The following is an 8571-nucleotide window of genomic DNA, read 5'->3' as shown; positions in this document are numbered from 1 at the left end:
CAAGATATTGAAACTGACCCTAACTTTATTTTTTGTCTGTGCTTAATTAATATAGATGTCCTCATTGAAAAATATCTTCTCATTCTTGAAAGTTTTCAGTCATTAAATTATATTAGTGTTGTCTTAAATCACATAATTTTAAAGAAATTTAAAAGTATTTATTTATAGTGTTCCAGCATTGAATCACGGAGAAGGCAATGGCAACCCACTCCAGTACTCTTGCCTGGAAAATCCCATGGATGGAGGGGCCTGGTAGGCTGCAGTCCATGGGGTCGCTAGGAGTCGGATACGACTGAAGCAACTTAGCAGCAGCAGCAGCATTGAATCACTCATTGGAAACCACATGTTCCACTTGCCTATATAGGAATGGGCCTAGGAGTCTAGTTTGGGTCACCAAAGAAGAGCCAGCTGACAAAGACACTGCCTACTTGAAGGTACACTACCTCTGATTCCAGCTGTGACCCTCATGTACAAGGTAGGCCATAGCGTGACTTGAGTGCAGATATAATTCTATGTTTCTTAACTGGCCCCCAGCAAAGGTGGATGTATACTGTGTACAACATGCTCAGTGTGGGCAAAATTTAAGAAAACAAAATCTGTTAGCTAGGCAGCAGCAGGGAACTGATGGAGTTAAACCAAGGTATGCATTGTTTTGCAGAAACCATTGCAAAAAGATGCAAAAAGTTTCAAATACCAGATGTTTCACAAAGGTTACAGTGCATTCCAATCAACAAGATAACCACAGTGTGAGCAAACCACCAAGCACCTGTTTGCTCGCCATTTTTGGCAAGCTAGAGAAACCCATACTACATGGAAGATCAAGCCTCCCATTTCATGAATAGCCATGCACCCCAGACACAAAACTTCCCTGATCCTGCTGTTCAGAAAGACAGTTTTTGAGAGCTTCTCCCTGTCTCCTTACTTGTCGCAAGTAAGAAACACTTCTACTTTAATCAGTAGTTGGTGGTTCATTGGCTATGCACCCCAACTGATGGACCCACTGAATCTGGTGACAGGTCCTGTAGTTGACATCAATTTTCCCCTCTTGAGAGTGTAATAAGATTAAAAAAATATCAAGTTGCCTACCAGTAACAAGCCCTTACAGAAGTGCCTGAGAAAGTGCTCCAGACCAAGAAAACAATCTGTGAGATAAGTAAGGTGAGTACAAGGCATTGCTAGAGATCTAGTGAGCTAAAACCATGACCTCAGTGCATATTACTAGACAATAAAATGGGCGTACTGATATATACAACAAAATAAATCTCAAAAGAATTATGCAAAATGAAAGAAACTAGACAGCAAGGATAAGGTGCTGTATGATTTCATTTATATGAAATCCTAAAAACGACAAAAAAGTCTACTATTTGAGAACAGACTAGTGGATACCAGGGCCCGGGGCTGCCAGAAGGGGATAAATTACAAAGGGACACAAAAAAGTATGGAGGATGATGGAAATCCCCTATGTGTATCATGACTGTGTTGTTTGGACAACTATATATGGTCAAACCTGATGGAATTGTAGGCTTATTAAAACTGCCAACTTATTAAATGTAAATGACAACTCAGTAGAGCTAACAAAAAATAGAAGAAATGCAATGAGAAAAACTGAGGCTTAATTTTCCGATCTTCTGAACACAAGTTAGAAATGTGTTGTCAAGCACGGTAGCCACATGTGGCTACCATGCTTGACAATACATTTCTAACTTGTGTTCAGAAGATCGGAAAATTAGGCATCCAGTCCCACCACTTCATGGGAAATAGATGGGGAAACAGTGGAAACAGTGTCAGACTTTATTTTTCTGGGCTCCAAAATCACTGCAGATGGTGACTGCAGCCATGAAATTAAAAGATGCTTACTCCTTGGAAGGAAAGTTATGACCAACCTAGATAGCATATTCAAAAGCAGAGACATTACTTTGCCAACAAAGGTTCGTCTAGTCAAGGCTATGGTTTTTCCTGTGGTCATGTATGGATGTAAGAGTTGGACTGTGAAGAAAGCTGAGCGCCGAAGAATTGATGCTTTTGAACTGTGGTGTTGGAGAAGACTCTTGAGAGTCCCTTGGACTGCAAGGGGATCCAACCAGTCCATTCTGAAGGAGATCAGCTCAGGGATTTCTTTGGAAGGAATGATGCTAAAGCTAAAACTCCAGTACTTTGGCCACCTCATGCGAAAAGTTGACTCATTGGAAAAGACTCGGATGCTGGGAGGGATTGGGGGCAGGAGGAGAAGGAGACGACAGAGGATGAGATGGCTGGATGGCATGACTGACTCGATGGACGTGAGTCTGAGTGAACTCTGGGAGTTGGTGATGGACAGGGAGGCCTGGCGTGCTGCGATTCATGGGGTTGCAAAGAGTCGGACACGACTGAGCATCTGATCTGATCTGATGTGAAGTATAAAATACACACTGAAGATATGGTAAGAAGCAAATAATCTGGTAAGAAAGATTTGGTAAGAAAAATAATCTAAAACATTTCATTAATGGATTTTAAAATATTGATTACATTGTTTAAATATATTTGGGGAGCATGAAGTTAAATATATTAAAATAGTTTCTTCTAATGTTTTAATGAATCCAATAGAAAAATTTAAATTATATATGTGGCCCTATAATTCTATATAACTTTTCCATCTAATGCTCTACTTGAGATATTCAAGGCAGAGTAAGATTCTTGAACAGAAAAGATTATGTAAGAGTTGATGTCTCTTGTTATGAAGTTGAACCTGGGGAATGGAAGAAAACAGACTCAGCTAACATTCAGTTATAAGGGTTTGCGTGAGCCCCGCCCACATCCCATTAGGCGCTTCACCAATGGCTACTGCTCAATGCAGCCCAAATGACACAAGAAAAGCCAACAGAGTCCCATGTCTCAAGAGCTGTGTGGGTGGCAGAAAAATGAGTCCCGCTGTGTGAGAGCAGATACCAGAGCCTAAGGGGAAAAGCTCTGAAGATCAAATTAGCAAATGAAAGTCCTACAGTCCGGTCCAGCTCTTTAGGACCCCATGAACTGTAGCTTGCCAGGCTCCTCTGTCCGTGAGAATTCTCCAGGCAAGAATAATGGAGTGGATTGCCATGCCCTCCACCAGGGGATCTTCCCGACCCAGGGATCGAACCTGCATCTCTTGTGTCTCTCCTGTATTGACAGGGGGTTCTTCACCACTAGCAACACCTGGGAAGCCCAAATTAGCAAATGAAAGAAGCCAAATCCAGGACTGGGTGGAACCAATTACATCAGAAGCAGCCTCCAGAAAATGGTAAAGTGGTCTGCTAACTTGCCTCACTGGAATCCAGAATTTCTGGGCCTCAGAGAGACCAATTCAGTATCTGCGTTTGTATAAGACCTCAGGCGATTCGTATGCACATTAACTCCTCAGAAGCTCTGCTTTCCTCCCAGGTAATTGCAATTTAGGGTGCAAAATAGAAAGGGGTGACGGTGGGTGGGGAATGGCAGAGAATGAACTGATACTTAGATCTGAAACATCTTTTAGAATGAAAGCTCACAACTCGATATTAAAACGGCTTTCAGAGTAAAAGTCAGTAAATCGGTATTCTTTCCAAAATTTTGATTTCATACTTTTCTAAGGTAGGCATTGAGTTTGATTAATATTTTGAGTATTTACGATTTTTTCAGGCGCTCTCCTGTTTAAACTTCTGCCTCACTTAAACCTCACCAAAACTCTAGAATGTAAATATGACGCTGTTCATTACATAGATAGAAGAAGCTGAAGCTGAAGCAACAGGTAGGAGGCACACAGGCTGGGTCTAAGTGTCCAAGACCGACGCTGAGCCCAGGCACGCTGGCCACAGCTGCTATGCTCCTAACCACACATTTTTGTCTTCATCGACAGATTAAACGCTGTCTCTAATCTCGCTGAGCTCATTCACAGTGAGGATGAGAAAGAAAGTATCTGTATCATGAGCCCCACAAGGGAAGGGACCCCATTTCTTATACCGCCCTGTCACTTCAAGTGACAGTAAGTGGTCCAGCCACAGAGGGCAGATATCTCCGCGTGAAGGGCACGTAGAGGCTTCAGAGAGTCAAGGCAAACGAAAGGTTTTTAAAATAGTCTCTGAAGAACAGACTACTCTCGAAAAGGTCTTTTTTCCTGAGCTCGGTGGGGCGCCGCCCTGCCCGCTATGGGGAAATTGCACGCAGCCCGCAGGTCAGACTGAACGCGTCCGGAAGGCTCATCCCCCAGCTCCCTCTGGGAGGAGTCAGGGCCTCAGGGGTGGAGGGGTGGGGGGTGGGGGCAGGATAAACGGTGCTCACTTCCTGGAGCTGTAAAGTTGAAGATGGGGGGATGGGCTGCTGACCTCTGGATCCAAGCCAGTCCCCAGGTCGGCCGTTATTTCCTAACGTCATTCCCTAACAGGACTTTCAGAGGTGACTCCCCGACATCCTTTAGCTTCCAGAATCAGGGTTTCATTATCACCACCTTTACACAGGCGACTCCCAGCTCCAAAGGTGTGTCTTCCTCACTCCCTTCCTGAACTTGAGTCATCTCAAAACTGCAGAGGTCTCCCTCACTCGGCCTCCACCCGCGAACACCCCCAACCAACCTGTAGGACGGGTCAAACTCTGAACACTAGTGGGGACAGCGGCGGCTGGCCAGAAAAGGGACTCGCTCACCAACCTGCAATCTGTGACTTGGATCAGAGCCGAGGATTTACAGCTGCTGCTGCCGCCACCGAGGCAGAAAGGCTCAGGGGGAAAGGGGCGGGGGCGGGGCCGGGGGGAGGAGATGCTGCTGATTTGTCCAGCGCCGCGTTGGGTCCTGCGCTCCAAGGCCGCATCCAGCTTCAAGAAGGCGGTTCCGCTTACCGGTTGAACCGCAAATGGTGAGGCCTCGGCCACCCTGAAGGCCAGGGATGGTACTTGTAGATTGTCTTCAGTTTGGCTTTCCGACCTCATGTCAGGGTTAGGATACGCATACCTGTACTCCATATTAAAATATCAATTAAAATGTCTGAATAAAAGTATTTATAAAGTTATACGAATAAGGAAAGGTAACAATTTGGCATTATAATGGCATGCTTTGCAAAAAGATCATTAAAGTTTATCAATTTAAAATTACAAATATAGTTGGAACTTGTATTACAGATATAACTTTGTATCTAATTTTAATTGATATAACTGAGAGACTAAATGTTTCTTAAGTCCTCAGGAATACAAGCAAGCTTTATGAAGCTTCGGGAACTTCAACTGTAGGGGTTTGATAGCACAGCAATTCTGAGAAGAAAAAAAAGGTTAAACTTTCTGCCCCAAGGAAACTGACTTGGTCTGGGAAGGCAGTTAGGGGAAGGAGGGCCTGGACCTATGAGGGTGTCCAGATAAAAGTCAGAGCAGAGGGCTCTGTGATTCAACATAATATTTTCTAGGTTCATCCATGTTGTATCTTGTATGAGTATTTTGTTCCTTTGACGCCTGAGTAATACTCTGTTGGATGGGTTTTTCACATTTTGTTCATCAGTTTTTAGACATTTGGATTGTTTTTACTTTTTGGCTGTTCTGAATAATGTGTCTATGAATTTTCTTGTACAAATTTTTTTTTTTTAAATAAACATAGGCTTTTTATTTCTCTTGGGTATACACCTAAGAATAGAATTGCTGGATCATGTATTTACTTCTGTGAAGAAATTCTGGGCTGTTTCCCAAAGTGATTGTAATATTTTGCATTCCCACCAGCTTTGTAAGAAAGGTTTCAGTTTCTCCACATCTTTGCCTGTACTTGTTATTATGTTTTGTTTTCTCTTATAATAACGTGTGAAGTGCTATCTCATCATTATTTTAATTTGCATTTCCCTAAGGACTAATAGTGTTTATCATCGTTTCATACACTTTACTATCTGTGTACCTTTTTTGAGAAATGTCTATTCATGTCCTTGATCCTTTTTTTAATTGGGTTATTTGTCTTTTTCTGAGATTTTCATATATTCTAAATACAAGTCTTGTATGAGTTCTGTGATTTGTAAATATCTTCTACCATTCTAAGGGTAGTCTTTTCATTTTCTTGATTGCATCCTTTGAGGATTAGATTCTTAATTTTGATGAAGTCCATTTTTTTTGTCACTTGTACTTTTGATGTCATGTCTATGAAGCTTTTGCCTAACCCAAAGTCATGAAGACTTTCTGCTATATTTTTTTCTAAAGATTTTATAATTTAACTCTTACACTTAGAGCTATGAGCTATTTTAAGTTCATTTTTACTGTGTGAGATAGAGGTTCTGTTTTATTCTTTTGAGTGTGGATAGCCTGTTGTCTCAGGAACATATTCTTTCCTCATTGAATTGTCTTGACATTGTTGGGAAATCATTAAGGAGTTTTGTGTGTGTATGTGTGTGTGAAAGAGAGAGAGATGGTAGGGTGTAGTTGGGAATGAAATATTTTCAGTGTCTAAATGTTATGTAAGAAAAGATCACCTGGCAGCACTGATCAGGTTGAAGAGGTCTGGAGGTGACAGACAATGCCTAAATCCAGGGAAAATAAATGTCTAATTATTGCTTTAATTTGGAGGAAAATTGCTGAACGAGATTCTACTGAGTATAGATAGAAGACATGAATTTGTTCATAATTGGTTTTCTCTTCCTGAAATTGATGACAAAGTGTAGGTGGAAATTAAGGATAAGTGAATCACGACGTATAGCCAGATCTTTTGCTCTGTTAATGACGTCTATTCAGAAGAAAAGGTAAAATTAAGAGATGAAAAATACGAGTAAGAAGAGAAATGTGAGCTGATATTCAAAGGAGCCCACTGAAGAAACATATTTCCAGGGAAAGTATCTTGAAGGAACAGAGCAAAAAGCCAAAAAGATAGTTCAAGAGAGCCTTGTTATTAAAGAAGACCAGTATCTAGCAAGGAATAGATTCAAAAGAAGGATGATATCTAGCTCAGGAATGAACTCAAAATTCATTTCATCAAAAGGTTTTTTTAAAACCTGAGGATTAATAAACCAAAGAGTTTATAACATTCCATTAAATACAACTTGCGTTTTCTTTTTCTGAATTGTTTTTCTTTTGAGAATAGCTATTCCAGAATTTCAAGGTAGAAGTTACACTGCTGCTTTTAGAATGTCTATCTTTCAAGTTCTCCTAACAAGTTTTCCTTGATCTTTCTTATTTCCTTCACTCTATTCCACATTTTTGAATCCCTACTTTATTCAAGCCCAATCCACTCACCCCCACCCCTTAAAAAGATATCTTCATGTGACTATAGATTTGATTTTTACACTTGAAATACAATTTATCACAGAGAAGTTAGTGAAAGGTGAAATATCTGCTTTACAAAGAAACTCTGAGACCCTTGATTTACATCGTTTGCCTAAAATTAACTGGCAGATCAGGTAATGAATAGCTGTTGTCCTGTAACGTATCTGCTCATCTATTTCCTATTGGGTGTGTGTGCTAAGTCCCTTCAGTTGTGTCTGACTTTTTGCAACCCTATGTAGGCACTGTAGCACATGAGGGTTCTCTGTCCATGGGATTTTCCAGGCAAGAATACTGGAGTGGGTTGCCATGCTCTCCTCCAGGGGATCTTCCCAACCCAGGGATCAAACCCGTCTCTTATGTCTCCTGCATTGGCAGGCAGATTCTTTACCACTAGCACCACCTGGGAAGCCCGATTAATCTATTCCATGGGGTTTGATTTTATTCTCTCACAGGCAATGGAAAATTCAGTTATTTGTATTTTGGATAGATCCGAGGGTGGCTGGATAGCTGGGGACTTGGAAATGCCCAATGCTGAAATCAAGGAGATCAATGACTATTGAAACAGTCCAGATGAAACTAAAGCAGTAGAGTGAAAATATGAAGGAACTGATAAAACAAGTTGCTAAGATGGAATGATTAGGCCCACTAACGGTAGCATATTGGAGGAAGGCAGAAGGAGGAATCTGAAATTGATTTTTTCTATTTAAAATTTTTGTTGAAATATAGTTAATTTACAATGCTGTGTTTCAGATGTACAGCAAAGTGATTCAGCTATATATATATATATACATGTATATATATATGCTGTGCTGTGCTTAGTCTCTCAATCATGTCCAACTCTTTGCAACCCCATAGACTGTAGCCCACTAGGCTCCCATGTACATGAGGATTCTCCAGGAAAGAATACTGGAGAGGGTTGCCATGCCCTTCTCCAGGGGATCTTCCCAATCCAGGGATCAAACCCAGGTCTCCTGCATTGCAGGCGGATTCTTTACCGTCTGAGCCACCAGGGAAGCCCATATATATAAATATACAGATAACACATATGTATGTTTTATGTATATATTCTTTTTTTACATTCCCCTCCATTATAGGTTATTACAAGATATTTAGTGTGGTTCCCTGTTGGTCCTTGTTGGTTACCTATTATATATACAGTGCTGCTGCTGCTGCTGCTGCTAAGTCGCTTCAGTCCTGTCCAACTCTGTGCAACCCCATAGATGGCAGCCCACCAGGCTCAGCCGTCCCTGGGATTCTCCAGGCAAGAACACTGGAGTGGGTTGCCATTTCCTTCTCCAAAGCATGAAAGTGAAAAGTGAAAGTGAAGTCACTCAGTCGTGTCCAACTCTCAGCGACCCCATG

At 41.5% G+C, this 8571-nt stretch overlaps 1 protein-coding gene across 1 annotated transcript in view; it reads right to left on the bottom strand.

Moving 5' to 3' along the window:
• LOC105003384 overlaps positions 1–4708 on the bottom strand; it is a 46851-nt gene extending 42143 nt beyond the window's left edge. The window contains exon 1 of the mRNA XM_010860520.1: positions 4637–4708. The gene's annotated coding sequence lies outside the window, so the exon portion shown is untranslated. The remainder of the gene's footprint in view (positions 1–4636) is intronic.
• Between the last annotated feature and the right edge of the window lie 3863 nt (positions 4709–8571).

Source organism: Bison bison, unplaced genomic scaffold, assembly GCF_000754665.1.
Source record: "Bison bison bison isolate TAMUID 2011002044 unplaced genomic scaffold, Bison_UMD1.0 scf7180017857213, whole genome shotgun sequence".
In the NCBI taxonomy this organism is placed as follows: domain Eukaryota; kingdom Metazoa; phylum Chordata; class Mammalia; order Artiodactyla; family Bovidae; genus Bison; species Bison bison.
The sequence above is the reverse complement of the archived record's forward strand: the minus strand, read 5'-3'. Positions and strand labels throughout refer to the sequence as shown.